The sequence below is a fragment of the Eubalaena glacialis genome, chromosome 15 (genome assembly GCF_028564815.1).
Source record: "Eubalaena glacialis isolate mEubGla1 chromosome 15, mEubGla1.1.hap2.+ XY, whole genome shotgun sequence".
Lineage (NCBI taxonomy): Eukaryota > Metazoa > Chordata > Mammalia > Artiodactyla > Balaenidae > Eubalaena > Eubalaena glacialis.
This window is the reverse complement of record NC_083730.1, coordinates 88,034,719-88,048,996: the sequence shown is the minus strand read 5'-3', so window position 1 is coordinate 88,048,996 and position 14,278 is coordinate 88,034,719. Positions and strand designations below refer to the sequence as shown.

The 14,278-nt window shown below is 57.7% G+C and overlaps 1 protein-coding gene across 26 annotated transcripts in view; it reads left to right on the top strand.

Moving 5' to 3' along the window:
- NCOR2 (nuclear receptor corepressor 2) overlaps positions 1 to 14,278 on the top strand; it is a 223,007-nt gene that overhangs the window by 19,720 nt on the left and 189,009 nt on the right. For 25 of the 26 annotated variants that reach the window (XM_061169325.1, XM_061169328.1, XM_061169332.1 and 22 more), the window contains one exon: positions 11,012 to 11,058. The exons of the other annotated variant lie outside the window; for it this stretch is intronic. The gene's annotated coding sequence lies outside the window, so the exon portion shown is untranslated. The remainder of the gene's footprint in view (positions 1 to 11,011; positions 11,059 to 14,278) is intronic. 26 annotated transcript variants of the gene reach the window in all.

Here is a 14,278-nt window from a genome sequence, read left to right as displayed (position 1 = left end):
GCCGGGCACTTCCCTGATGGGGCTGATGGGGCGCTGGGTGGTGGGCGAGGCTGGATGTGATCCAGAGGCCCTGGGGCCAGTTCACGGCTCGCCTAGTGGCTGTTCTGTGCCCCGGGTCCCCCACCTCCACTCCACCACAGAAGCAGGAACTTTCCAACACAGAGCCCGGCTGTGAATCAGCGCGACTCACTGGGCAGTACGTGGGGCCTCTGGGGCTGTTTTCAGTTTCTGCCAAGTTTCTCACTGTGACTCAGTGTTGCCCCCACCGGCCCGGTGACCCAGGCTTCTGAGCACCTGCTGAGGTCCTGTGGGACATCACAAAGAGCTGGCTTTGAGGCTGCCCTTTGCTGGGTGCTTTGGGCCTCAGTTTTCTCATCTGTATAGTGAAAGCAGCGAGGGAGATGTTATGGGTGTTTACTGTCATCAAACAGTGGATCCCAGGGGCCGCATGTGCCCAGGGTGTGCGTGGAGGGAAATGATGCAGACACGAGGGGGTGAAAGCTGGGAGACTCACTGGGGGACTCACACGGGGGAGGCCCATGCCCTGTATCCCCTCCAGCTCTGTCCGTGGAGGATCTGGGTGAAGGGCCGTGTGTCCAGGGGATTCTGTTCTCCATGACAGGTAGTCGCCAAGCCCGGTCAGGGATGGTGGTCTACGTCTCCCACTGGGTCGTGCTTCAGAGGCTGGGGCTGGGGTCTGTGCCCCAGGTATTCTCATCTTGACCCGGCTCAGGGCTTGAGCCTGGTGTCCTAGGTGCTGAGGGGCTGGGCTTGCGTCCCTGGGGAGGCGGGCTGGTGAACCCTGATGGCAAGCTTGCACTGAGCACCTGCTGTGTGCCAGACTGTATATTTCCTCACAAAGTAGCCCTTGGCATCACCCCCATTTTACAGATGGGGAAACCAAGGCTCGGAGGAGCAAGGTGATGGCCTCAGGCTTAACAAAATGGTAGAGCTGGGATTTGTGCCTGAGCCGTCCTGGTTTTAACTCCCCTGCTTATCATCACCTCCACCTTATAGCAGAGGAAACAGCCTCAGAATTTAGGCACCGGCGTGGGGTCGCCCAGCTAGAACCTGGTGCAGCTGGGATTGGGTCCGGGTCTCAGGCCAGATCCCGGGCTGCTGGGACTCTGTGTATGGACTTCCTTGGTGGGCCTCTCTGTCCCCATCTGTGCAGGATGGGCTGGTCCCCTTGGTGCACGGGTCACAGATGCTGGGGTGGGTCAGGGGCTGGTGTTGGGGAGTGGGAGTGTGCAGAGGGAGGCCTGTCGGGGTGGGGGAGGAGTGGAGTGCTCCAGTAGTGTGCAGAAGTCCTGATCTCCCTTCAGGACCAGGTCAGCGGGAACCACCCCTCCCGCCTGGGTTGCTGGACTCATTGGAATATCCCCTGGGCCCCCGGTGACAAATCTCTTTCACCATCTCTTGACCCAGACAATTAATTGCTTCTGGCGATCAATCGCTGGTTCCATGACACCCCTGCTCTCCCAGGCAGCCCCCGGCCCTGCCCTGCAGCCACTAATGGCCCAGACCCTGCTCTTGGGCAGGGAAGCCTGGGGCGGGGTGGGAGGCTCTGCAGTGGTTTTCCCTTCCGGCTGACCATCAGGCAGCCTCCTCCCGGGGGAACCCAGCAGCTGGCATTGTAGGGCCCTTGGCCTGTGCTCCTACAGGGTGGAAACTGAATTAGCTTTACAGAGAGCCTATGATGGGGCCTCTGAGGGACTTCCAGAGGCTTCTGGAAGTTTCCACCCCATGCAGTCCCCAATGCCCCATTCCCAGAAAGCCCACTCTCTTATCTCCCACCCCTCAGGGGACTCCCAGGCAGAGGTGGTGTGTGGTTAAAGTGGATGCCTGGATGCAAATCTTAGCTGTGGGAACCCTGGGTACAGTTTCTTGCCTCTCTGCCTCATTGCCCCCATCTGTAAAACGGGGAGGGTCATAGTAACTCGTGTGTACGGTGGTTATAAGAATTAAACTAGTTAGTAATTTACAGGGCTTAGCACGGTGCCCACGCAGTGAAAGCCTCAGGGGAGCTCCAGGTGTCTGCAGCTGGCGATGCCGGTGGTGGACAGACAGGTAGACGGACAAATGGCTTCTCCACGCTGCCGTGTTGGGCCTCCGCAGGCCTCGGAGCGAAGCCCCTGGCCCTCCCGGCCTGATCTGTGCTGCCTGCCCTGACTTGGCCTGTGCTGGGCCGGGAGCCAGGCTGCCGACACCCGTGTGGCCCGAGCCCCCATCTGCCCCCCTTCCCTCCAGAAGCGGTCGATATCCTGGCTCCTTCCTGGCGTCTAATTGCTCCTGTCGGCTGCTGTCTCCACAGATGGCCCCACGCCCCGTAGCGAGGGGGCGGACGGGAGGTTTCTGAGCAGTGTGTTCCGGGGCCGAATTGAGGGTGGAGGGGGTGGAGGATGGGGCAGCCGAGGGCGGACGCCCAGGTCCCCATCTCCCTGCCCCTCCCTGGCTGTGCCATCTCGGGCAGGTTGCTGAACTTCTTTGGGCCTCAGTTTCCCCATCTGTGAAATGGGGTCAGGATGGACGGCCCAGGACCTGGCACACAGTGACCGTGCGTGCAGGAGGGGCTATTATTATTGCTGTGGTGACCATCGTGGTTGTTTTGCCTGTGATCAGCACAGGTCTCTTTTGGGAGCCCGGATAGGTGGCCTTGGGGGCTGGGGCACTTGCGGGCGGGGGTCAGTGTTTCTCCTCATTCTCCTCCTGACTGTGTGCCCCCCTTGGATGGACCTGAGCCCCCTGGAGTGGGGCCGTGTCCCCCTCCGTTGGGCCACAGCCCCTCCTCCCCTTTTGTCCTCCCCCAGGCCCTGTCCACTCACACCCACACTGGCTGTGGCCTTGGCTTGGCTGCGCCGCTGCCCTGCCCCCATGCCCTGGCAGTCGCTGGCTGCCGCAGTCTGGTGGGGAATCAGAGACCTGGGTGAACTCTCCATGATTGCCTCTCCGCAGCTTCAAGGAGAGCCGGCCTCAGCTGTCACTTGAGAAGGAAAATAAAATATCCCAGTGGCTTCTAAGTGGAAGAGCTGCCTCCCTCCCGCTCTGGCTGTCTGGGCTGCTTGCTACGACAGTGACAGGGAAGGGCGACACCCGGCCCCAGGGGACAGGGGAGACTTCCCTGTTCATCGGGTGTGAAGAGACGTGTCTGGCAGACCCAGGCAGCTCTGGGAGGGGGGTTAGGTCCCCCACACCCTAACGCCTCAGGGCCCTGGCCTGCTCCTGCCCTGGGTGCCTGGGTCACACTGTACCTGAAGTCCCCAAATCCAGCCTGCAGAGATGGCTTCTGGAAGTTATGCCTGCCCACTGAGGGCAATGCCTGGATCTGCGGGATCGCACTTAGGGCACCTGTAGAACACGTTTCGTGGCTTGCTCATCTTGGCCTCGTATGGTTCACACTGCCACATGGAGGCTCATGTGGGCATCACTTCCCTTTCCTCAAAGTGGCGGGCATTGCAGCAGCCCCCGGGCCCCGGGTGATTTTGTAGAACTTGACCTGTGCCCACTGAGGGGGTCTGAGATGGGAAGGCAGGGGCTGCAGGTGGAGGAGCACCTTTTCTCCAAGGCTGGCTTGGGGACCTGGTTCCAGCCCTGAGGGTCCTGGGCAGGGACCTTGTCCCAGCCTCCCAGGCTCATTGGCAGATTGGTCAAACTTGACCTTTGCCCACTGAGGGGGTTGAGATGGGACAGCGGGAGCTGCAGGTGGAGCATCTCCTCTCTGAGGGCCGGCGCCAAGGCTCCTGGGCTGGCACGGCAGAGCCTGGCAGGGGATCCTGCCCTGGGAGGAGGTGATGACTGGGTAGGGATATTGTGGGTTAGTTGTGGCTCCTGCTTCTTGGCAGGCGCTGGCTTCTGGCCTCTGCGCTGACTGGGGAGAGAATCGTGGAGAACCCGCCCCCCGGGGGTGGGGTGGGGAACCACTGAAGTGGGTGGCAGCCTGGCTGTGCAATCCCCTCTTGGAGCCTCAGTCTGTCCATCCGGGAAATGGGTAGCAGCAGCTCAGGAGGCTGCAGGGAGGGTTAGGTTGGGTTACTGCTGCCCGGCTCAGGGTCTGAGAACACAGGGCAAGGGTACCACTAACAGTAACAGCGCTCAGCCCCATGTGCACGGTTAAGGCCGCCTGGGCGCCCGTCCTGACTTCTCCTCTCATCGGCTGTATAACCCCTGGGACAAGTGACTCAACCTCCCCAAGCCTCAGTTTCCTCATCTGTAAAATGGGGATAATAAAATAACCTACCTGGGGACTTCCCTGGCAGTCCAGTGGTTAACACTGCACGCTCCCACAGCAGGGGGCACGGGTTCGATCCCTGGTCAGGGAATTAAGGTCCCGCATGCCATGCGGCGCGGCCAAAAACAAAATGCTCTGTAGACTTTAAAAAAAATAATAATAAAATAAATAAAATAACCTACCTGAAAGGTTGTCGGGAGTTAAATGAGTATGTAAAGGCTTGGCTTGGTGTCCTCACGGGAGTAACTAAACGCTAGTTATGGCCACTGTTATTATTGCCGTTGTTGTTGGTTTTGTGACTGCAGATTGGATGTAGCTGAGTACGAGGGGGTGAGGGCTGCCTGGAGGAGGAAGCCGTTGGGCTTGTGAGTGTGGGTGGGACTCGGATGGATATGGGAGGTGCATGGGGGGCTTTTCAGGGGTGGGGAGTGCAGGGATTGGGTGAAAGATGGCAAGCAGGTCCAGGCCTCCCCCAGTGCCTTCTGTGATCCTAGCCCCACTGTGCGCCGGGGACTGTGTTAGGTCTGTTGTGAGTCGGCTGGGCCCACTGTGTGCCAGGCCTTCTCTCAGCCCTGCTGTCAGCTGCACCTCACAGCATTGGCCCTACTGTGCTGAACCCTCCTCTGTATGCAGTCTCTTTTACTCTGAGCCTCACCCCGCTGTTCCCACTGTGCATCTGCCTTTGCATCAGGCCTTGTGGCCTCAGTGAGGGATAAGGCAGGCCCTTTCCTGGAAGGCTCAGGGTCTGCTGGAGGTGGCCAGGCAGAGCTTTTGGGTGAGGAGGCGGTGAGGACCAGGATATGACTGGACTAACTGGAAAGGCTTATTCATCGAGGGGAGGGGAGAGGACATCATAAGCTGGGCTTTGAGGGGTGTGTAGGAGTTCTTTGGAGAGACAACTTGCTGTCACTTATACCAGGGCAAGTTGTGGGCACAGACCTGTCTGATACGGGTCAGTCTGTTTGGCTGTGAAATGAGCACATTGGGGAGGAATTTGCCAGGGTCCCTGGGAGTGGGGGTGGGTCGGGGGATTCAAGAAAGGGTTCATGTCCCAGCTTTTTTCTTTTGCTTCCAGCTGAGAGACTTGGGACAGGTGACCATTCCATGCCTCAGTCTCTCTGTTTCCCCATTTCTCTTGGAGTGTTGCTGTGAGGGTCCTGAAGCGGGGAGACGCAGAAAGTGCTTACTGTGATTAATAAGCTTGTTGAGGTCTACGCCGTGCCAGGCACTGCTCTAAGGGGCTCTGCTGTATTAACTCATTTAATGGTCACAGCAGCCCTTCGAGGGGACACTGTAACCACCCCTCAGTTTATAGACAACGAAATAGAGGCACGGGGAGATGAAGTGACTTGGGTGCCCAGTGCAGGAGTGGCCGAGCTGGGACTGGCATCCCGGCTGCCTCCGTCACTGCCTTGCCCATCATCTGCAGGCACTGCGGGGGCTCCATCAATACCCCTCTCCTTCCCACACCTGGAAAGTGTGCCTCCTGGGGCCCTGCCGAGGGTACGGCCCACGTGGCTGGAGGCCCAGAGGAGGCTGGGCTGGGAGGGAGGATTTGTTCTGAGCCCTGGCTTGTGCAATCACTTTTAGCAACCTGCCCAGGGAGCAGGTGGGGGCAAAGGCCTGGTGTTGCTAGGGCCTCAAGGGGCCAGCGGGGTCGGGGCCTTGCCCCTGGGTGGCTACGGCACAGCCTGGTGGGAAAGGTTTGGAGATACTGAGCTTCAACTACCAAGCACTTGCCTGGCACTGAGACTGCAGCCCTCAGGTTCTGACCTTAGGAGAGACTCCAGTGCAGAGAGAGGCTGAGGCTTGGTCTGGGGAAGAGGACATCACCTCCATGGAGCCGACAGGGATTGACCCGGAAGTGTCCTCCCTGGCCATGCCTCACACCGTTCTACTTGGTTATGTGTTAGATCTGAATGTGCCTCTCCCCTCCCGTGGCCTCGACCTGGAAATAAAACCCAGGCCAGTATCCCCACCCGCCCGGCCTCGCCCTGTCCACCACTGCTTCCAGTTTAGCTGGGTCCCATCTCCAGGCCTCTGCATTTGCTGTGCCTTCCTCCTTATCTCTTCAGCCCTGGGCTCCAGTGTCACCTCCTGGGAGACCCTACCTGTCTTCTAGTCCTCCCCCCACCCCCCATCATGCCTGTCATTCATGGCAGGTTTATGCTGGTTTATGTGTGTTACTTCAGTCACTGCCCTTTGACGTCGTCTTGCTCTTTTCTTTTTTCTTTCTTTTTATTTTATTTTTTTATTTTTGGCCTTGCCACACAGCTGTGGGATCGTAGTTTCCGGACCAGGGATCGAAACCCGTGCCCTCGGCAGTGAAAGCGTGGAGTCCTAACCACTGGACCACCAGGGAATTCCCCATCTTGCTCTTTTCTTGATGTATCTGTGTGGTGTTTGAGTGTGGGTAGGTGTGACCGTGTCCCCCGAGGACCCTTGTCTTTCGTATTCATGGCCCCATCCCCGTGCAGGGGTTCTGTCAAGCTTGTCAACTGACTGAAGGTTGATGCTGGTATCCCAGTCAAAGCTGGACAGCTCTCTCTGGGTTTGAACCCAACTGGCTCTGCCCTCGTGCACCTGTGTGGCCTTGGACTGCTAGCTTCCTGTCTCTGAGCGGGGTGGATGGACACTTTGGGTCAGCCTCTGTGGCTGGGGTAATCTGGGTGGGCTTCCTGGAGGAGGAAAAAGCCAGTGTTATGCTGGTGCTGGGAAGGCAGAGAAGGGGGTGGGAGGGCAAATGGCAGAGTTGAGGGCCAAAGCTCAGAGGGGGGCCTGATGGGGCTTGTTTGGGGGCTTGGTGCCATGTGGGGGCAGGTCTCAGCCCGTGGGCCCTGGGGAGCTGTTGAAGTGCTTAAGGGAGGGTTACCGAGGTCCTGGGGGAGGGGAACCCTTGGAAACCGTCCTCTTTCGTGTATCTGCTTTGCTGGGAAACCAGTCTGATCAGCCCCCCTTCCCTTCCCTCCCCCACTATCTCCCCCAGGGGTGGGGGGAGAGGAGGACGGGGCTGGGATTCAGCAGTTGGGCTGGGCCAAGACAGGACCATGGCTGGAAACACGGTGCTGGGGGCTGGCTCCCCTGCTGAGCCTTCCTGGGCCGAGCGCGCGTGTGTAGGAGTGTGTGGAAGCATAGTGTGCGCGAGCATGCATGAGTGTGAACAAGTGAGTGAATGAGGCCGTGAGTATGTGCGTGTGTGACTGAGGATGTGCAGGAGTGTGAGCTCGAGCGTGACTGAGACCTTGAATGAGAGGGTCTGCTCCCTGGCTTGACCCCCTTGCACAGGGGTCAGAGCTGCCCCCTCCTAGGAGACCCAGGGACCCGGGGACCTTCTGGGCCCACGGAGGTCCCATTGGGTGCAGCTCTGCTCAGGGAGCTGTTGAGCCCCCTCCCTGCGGGAGCCACCTCCCCACTCCCGCTCTCCTTGTTCACGCTCAAGGAGGGTCCCCCCCACCGCCAGTGCCCTGGCTTCCGAGGCTTAAAGAGCTTGGACCTGGGTTCAAATCCTGCCTCTTTCCCTTCCCTTCCCGACCTTGAGTGAGTTACTGCTCAACATCGGCTTCCTGGCCTGGAAACAGAGGCCCCCAATACCTCCCTCCCTCCCGGGATGGTTGTGAGGATTACATGAGGTACCGGGGAAGCAGCTGGAGCACAGAAAGGCCACAGGAAGTGTATGTGGTTCTCCTTCCCTCCCCCACCCAGAGCTGTTGCTGTCCAAGCGGGAGCCCAGCACAGCCGCCAAGGCTCCTCTTCCATCCCTCGCCCGCGTGAATTCTACTTGCAAAATGCTCTCCATCCCATCCACTTGTCCCGCTTCCACCCTCACCCATCCTCCACTCCACAGCCCGAATGCACTCTCCAAATTCCGGTGGGACTTCTCCCTTCTCTGCATGCGAAACCCTCCTAAGGGTCTCCCTGCCCCTGGGAATAAAATCCCAATCCAAGGGGCCCTGCGGCGATCAGCCCTGCCTACCCCGGCGTTCACACACACACTCACTCCGCTCCTCTTCCTTCCAGCCTCCACGCTGTGATCAGTTGTTCTCTGCCCGCATCCCCCCATCCTCTCGCCAAGCGCACCTTTCACCTTCCTCCGTGGGGCACAGCGTGGCTGTCGCTTCTCCCGGGAAGTCCTCAAGTTTTCTAGGCTGGGAACTGCTCTCTGGACCTGTGTGTTGTCGGCATCGCTGGGAGATGCTCTGTATGTCCCCCTGGGGCCGGCCCAGGCCGGTCTTGACCTCACGCCATCAGGTGCTCTGTGTCCATTTGGGGACTGCAGGGGGTACTGGCTGGATCTGGGAGAAGGTGGGAAGCAGGCGGGGTCTGATCTCCCAACCCTTCCAAAGTGGTGCCTGGGGAGAGCGCCCAGCCACCTGACCCTGCCTGAGCCCTTTGTAGGACCTGCTGGAGGGGGCTGGCCACAGAGGCTTCTGGGAGGCCGGGATGGCTATGGAGACATGCCTGGGCCTCCCTATTTCCAGCCTTCCCGCAGGGCCCTGTCTCTGGAGCTGCCGCAGATGGCAGGACAAGTGTCAAGCCTGGAGGCATTGTAGCGAAAAAAACTTTAAAAGGACAGGAAAGAAGGGGCAGGATCCTTCCCCATGAGCCGCCTGCAGCTGCCCCTTTTAGGGCTCCTTGGGGTCTTGGAGCTTAGCTGCCAGCCCCTGCCTTGGGGTAATATAACCCCCCGCAGGAGTTGAGTGCTGCTAGTGAGCCCACGCTGGCTCTGCAAGCACTTTACCTCCCCGGCATCCCTGTAAGGTCGGTGTTTTTAATGTATCATCGTTTCCATTTTTAAAAATTAAAAAAAATTTTTTGGCCACACCATGTGACTTGCGGGATCTCAGTTCCCCAACCAGGCATCGAACCCGGGTCCTCGGCAGTAAAAGCGCGGAGTCCTAACCACTAGACCACCGGGGAAGTCCCCCTCGTTTCCATTTTAGAGATGAAGAAACTGAGGCTCAGAGAGGTGAAGCTTCTTGTCCCAGGGTGCACAGCTAGGAAGGGCAGAGCCCAGATTTGAACCCAGGGAGCCTGGTCCCAGAGCCTGAGCCCTGCATGCAGCTGCCTCAGCCTCGTGAGAGCCGGAAGCCGCAGCTCCACTCGCCTTTGATCTCTGGGTGGGGGCAAGGGGTGCAGAAGGGTTTCCCTAAATGTCCACTCGAGGCTGAGATGTTTGCGAATGGATGGGTCTTGGAGACAGCCGTGGGGAGTGGGCCCATTTTCTGGATGGGAAAACCAAGGTCAGAGATTCCAAGGTCACAGCCTTCAGTAGAGGAGCTGGGACCACAGCCAGGGTTTTGATCTCTCTCTAGTGGTCTGCCCGTTACTATTGGTTTACTTGTTCTTTTTCTTGCAGAAGCTAACACAATAAAGAATGCATAGGGACTTCCCTGGCTGTCCAGTGGTTAAGACTCCACACTCCCAATGCAGGGGGCAGGGGTTCAATCCCTGGTTGGGGAACTAAGATCCTGCGTGCCGCACAGCACAGCCAAAAAAAAAAAAGAATGCATAAACACGTGGCTGCAGATTAATGAATAATCGTTAAGGAGTCACGTGCGGTCTTCTCTCCAGAGGTGATTAACATCCTAACTTTTGTGGGAATCATCTTTTAGTTCTAGTGTGACTGCCCCTGCAGACCTCTCTACTCGTGAAGGTAGAGTCTTGACATTCCCAGAATCTTATAAATGGAATCCTCGCGTGTGCTTAGCGTCTGAGTCTGACATCCCTCCATGTGGTTGTGTGTCTGTTGTTTGTTCCATTTTATTGCGGGGTAGTATTCCATGGTATGGATGTACCGCTGTTTGTTTATCCCTTCATCTATGGATGGACTGTGTTCAGTTTTTTGTGATTATGACTAAAGCTGTTATGAACATTCATGTACACATCTTTGTATGAGCATATGTTTTCATTTTTCTTGGGTGAATACCCAGCAGTGGAGTTGCTGGGTCATATGGTCACCCAAATGTATGTTTAACTTTGTAAGAAACTGCCAAACTGTTTTCCAAAGTAGTTGCACCATTTTGCATTGAAGTAGTGACGTCTGAGAATTCCAGTTGCTCTGCATTCTCGTCAACACTTGGCATTGTCTGTCTTATTTTAGCCATCCAGGTGGGTGTGTAGTGGTCTCTTAGTTTGCACTTTCCTGCTGACTAATGATATTGAGCATCTTTTCATGTGCTTATTGGCCATTTCTATATCCACTTCTGTGAAGTTCTATCAAGTCTTTTTGCCCATTTTTCTATTGGGTTGACTGGCTCTTATTTATTTGTGAGCGTGCTTTTTATATTCTGGACACTAGTTTTTATTGTGCTGGTTTTGACTTTGAATGGTGACTCAGAAATTCTTGAATGAGAGTCGTAGGCCCACCCCTCCATCAGGTGTCACTTACTGACTTTTCATAGGGTCCCCTGGGAAGTTAATGGGGGATTTTCACAGCGACAGTGTGATCTGGGTCCGGGGTCCCTTGGGGGCTTTGCTGGGGTGTGGGCTGCCTTTATAACCACATAGTTCAGATTGGAATCCCAGCTCTGTGACTTCCTAGCTGTGGGACCTGGGGCGTGAGACTTTGATTCTCTGAACCTCAGTTTCCCCCTCTGTCAAATGGGGTAGCAGTACCACCTCATGGGGTTGTCGTGGAGAAACACTTGGCCTGATGTACACAGTACCCCAGGTCCAGACCAGTGGGCCTTGTCGTCTCTACCCGCACATTGATGTGGTCATACCTTAGCCCATTCATGGGGATGCTGCGATCCTTGCTAACAAGACCTGTGTTTTCCCCTGCAGGTCCCCCAGAGTCTTTGAGGACACAGCGTTGCTGGTGGCTGTTTCTGGTAGGTTCACATCTATCCCTCCTTGCTGTCTCCAGCGGATTCATATTGCTGGGACCTTCTCGTGGGCAGGGGGTCGGCAGTTGCTGGGGTGCCAGGTTCTGCTGGCGGATGTGGTGGTGGGCTCTGTGTGGCTTTGTGGGGTGGGGTCTGGGCAGCAGTGTTGCCCAGGGTGGAGGTTCCCCCGGGATAGGGTATTTTCTGGCTGAGTGCATTGATGTGCAGATGGTGCCTGGGAGAAGGGGTTGTCCCAGCAGTGCAGCTGTGTGACGGTGGGTTTTCTCTGTCTCTGGGGTTCATGGCCACATTGCTTCTGTGCCCTGATGGTGGGCTGCAAGCTCGGAGAGGGTGGAGCCTGTGTGCTGGCCCTGGAGTTGGGACGTTGGACATTGGAGGAGGCCCTCGGGCCGGACACCTGTGTGCCACCCTGGTCGCCGTGCCCAGTGGGAGAGCCGGGCTTCCAGTCCTGGCACTGCCACTTTCAAGCTGGGCGCCCAGGACAAGTCACTCATCTCCTTGTGCCTCCATTTCCCTGTCTGTAAACTGGGGTAGTGAGTGTCCCCTCGTAGGGTTGCTGCGACAATTAAATGAGCTGATATGGAGCAGCGCCTGGCACAGAGGAGCCACTCCAAAGCCCATCACCACAGTGCTTTTCATGTCACCGCGTTTTGTGACCCTCACAGCGATGCTCCCAAATGGGCTGTTATCCTCATTTTATAAATGGGGAAACCGAAGCACAGATGGGTCACCTGTGCCATGTCTCAGCTGGAAGCAAAGAGCTGGGGGTAATTCTTTGACTCTCCCAGAGAACCTGGCAGATTCCTCCCCAATGCACCCATTTTACAGCCAAGCAGACCAAGGCCCATGTGGGGCTGGTCTGTGCCCACTGCCCTCCCTGTCCCCCCGCCGACCTGGTACATCTGACAGCAGGGGTCTCCCCAGAAAGCTTTTCCACCAGGGGGAGTGGAGAGTGGTCCTGGGGGCACTGGCAGAGTTTGGGGTGTCAGGGAGAGGGAAGGCAGTCCAGGTGAGGGTCAGTGGGGTGGGCACAGGCTTGTTTGTTTTTTGTTTGTTTGTTTTTGTTTTGTTTTTTTGGCCACGCGGTGCGGCTTGTGGAATCTTAGTTCCCCGACCAGGGATCAAACCCGGGCCCCAGCAGTGAAAATGCCATGGAATTCCCAGCACAGGCTTGGAGGAGGGGATTCAGGTACCGGCCTGGCTGGTGGTAGAGGGAGGCATCTTTTATTTTATATTCTTTTCAACCAGGAGAGGCAAGTGGTCCCAGGCAGGGACCCTGGAGCCTGGCTGCCTGAGTGCATATCTCTGTCTGCCGCTTGTTATCTGCGTGACCTTGGGCAGGGTCCTGAGCCACCCGGTGCCTCAGTTTCCCCATCTGTAAAATGGGGATGGAATCAAATCCCCCGACAGAGTTGGCGATTGTTGCTAAGATTTTTGTTTTCTGTATTTTTGTTGAAGCAGCCGGGAGCCCTGGCAGAGGAGGGAGCTGAATCTGTGGGTCCCTTCCCTGTGTCTTGTCCTTGCCCCCTGGGGACAGGGGGACCAGCTGACCCAGGCCTGGGAGAGGCAGTCATGTGGCCAGAGACCCCTGTGGGCGTGGTGAGGAAATGCCCCACCCCCCACCCCCCAGCCTTCTGGAGAGTCAGGCAATTTGGGGAAGCAGTGGAAACACGTCTGGAGGGCATGTGGGGTGCCTAGCCCCTGTCCGTGCCAGTGAGGAAGGGCTGGTCAGTGGGTGCAGCTGCTGGGGCGCAGGCACTGGCCCCCCGCAAATGACAGCTTGACCCCTTCCTGGCTCTGTGTCACCGAGCACTGTTCAGCTGCTGGGGCTCGGGACGTGGGGCGTGGGTTGCTGCGAGCACCAGTGCTTAGTAGGTAGGAAGCGCTCACTCAGCGCTCCCAGCATCTTTCTTTACCTCTTACCGACTGAGCTGTTCTTCTAGGGCTGGGAAGGGCTGTCAGCCGGGCCTGGCCCCAAGGAGGGCCAGAGGAGGGTCTGTGGAGCCCCCAGCCCAACCCTTGGCGTCCACGATGGGGTCGAGATCTGGCACTTTCTGCTCAGCACTTCTGACTGCTGTTCCCTCATCAGGGCCACACCAGTGCAGTAGGGACTGGGGGGCAGTGTCCTGGGAGGGACAGTGGGGGGAGGTGGTCACCTGTGCAGCCCCATTCTGCAGAGGGGCAAACTGAGGCCGAGAGATAGGAAGGGGCCTCCCTGAGGCTGCAGCGCCGAGAAGCAGGTTGGGGGCGGGTTTCAGGCCTTGTCTGTGACACCCAGCCCTGGACTGGCGTCCTGGGTCTCTGGGGTGGCTCTGCAGTGGGCGGGCCTCCTGCAGACCTGGGTGCAGGTCCCGGGGAGCTGAGACACTTCTGTGCCTTGATTTCCTCGTCTGTCAAATGGCTGTTCTCCAAGGATTGCTGAGGGCGCTGCTGGGCACGTCCTGGCTCAGGACTGGCTGCTATTGGGAGATTTTATTTTTCTTCATTCATTGAACGATTCTTTCTAAAGCACCTACTGTGTGCTGGGCCCTTTTCTGGGTGCTGGAGATAGAGCTGGGAATAAGCTGGACAAGAATCCCGTCCTCCCTGGGTCAGGCAGACAGTTCACAAGTCAGATACGTAGTGTGTCCTTCGGTGGGGAGCGCTGGGGTGAAGAACCAGCAGAGACGGGGTTTGGGGAGTGTGTGGGTGGTCTGCGGGGTTGCAGTTTCAAATGGGGGGGGTCAGGGTGGGCCTCCCTGAGAAGGTGGCATTTGAGCAAAGACCTGCAGGAGGAGGCAAGGGAGCCTGCAGGTCTCTGGAGGAAGGGTTTCCCAGGCAGAGGGAACAGCCCGTGCAAAGGCCCTGAGGCTGTGTGGAATGGGCCTCCTGGTTTGCAGGAGTCTGCATGAGTCAGGCCTTGCTCCTTTGTTCCTGAGCCTTTGGGGGCCCCCAGTAGGCAGGAGGGAGGGACAGCCTTGGAGGTTGCCTGCTTCCTGAGCCAGGCCCTGGGCCCCACAGAGATGGGTTTTATCTTGGAACATGGGGGACACCAGTGGTGGTCCCCCCAAAGTGATCAGCCCAGCCAGGTTTTCTACCTGGAGTTCTCGGTGCCTTGGAAGTTGGAAGGAAGGCGGCCTTGCCTGGGGTGATCTTCCCTCCTTCTCCTCCTCTGCCTCTCGGTCCTCTATCCATCTGCACCACAGACCTAATGGAGAGCCTTCCT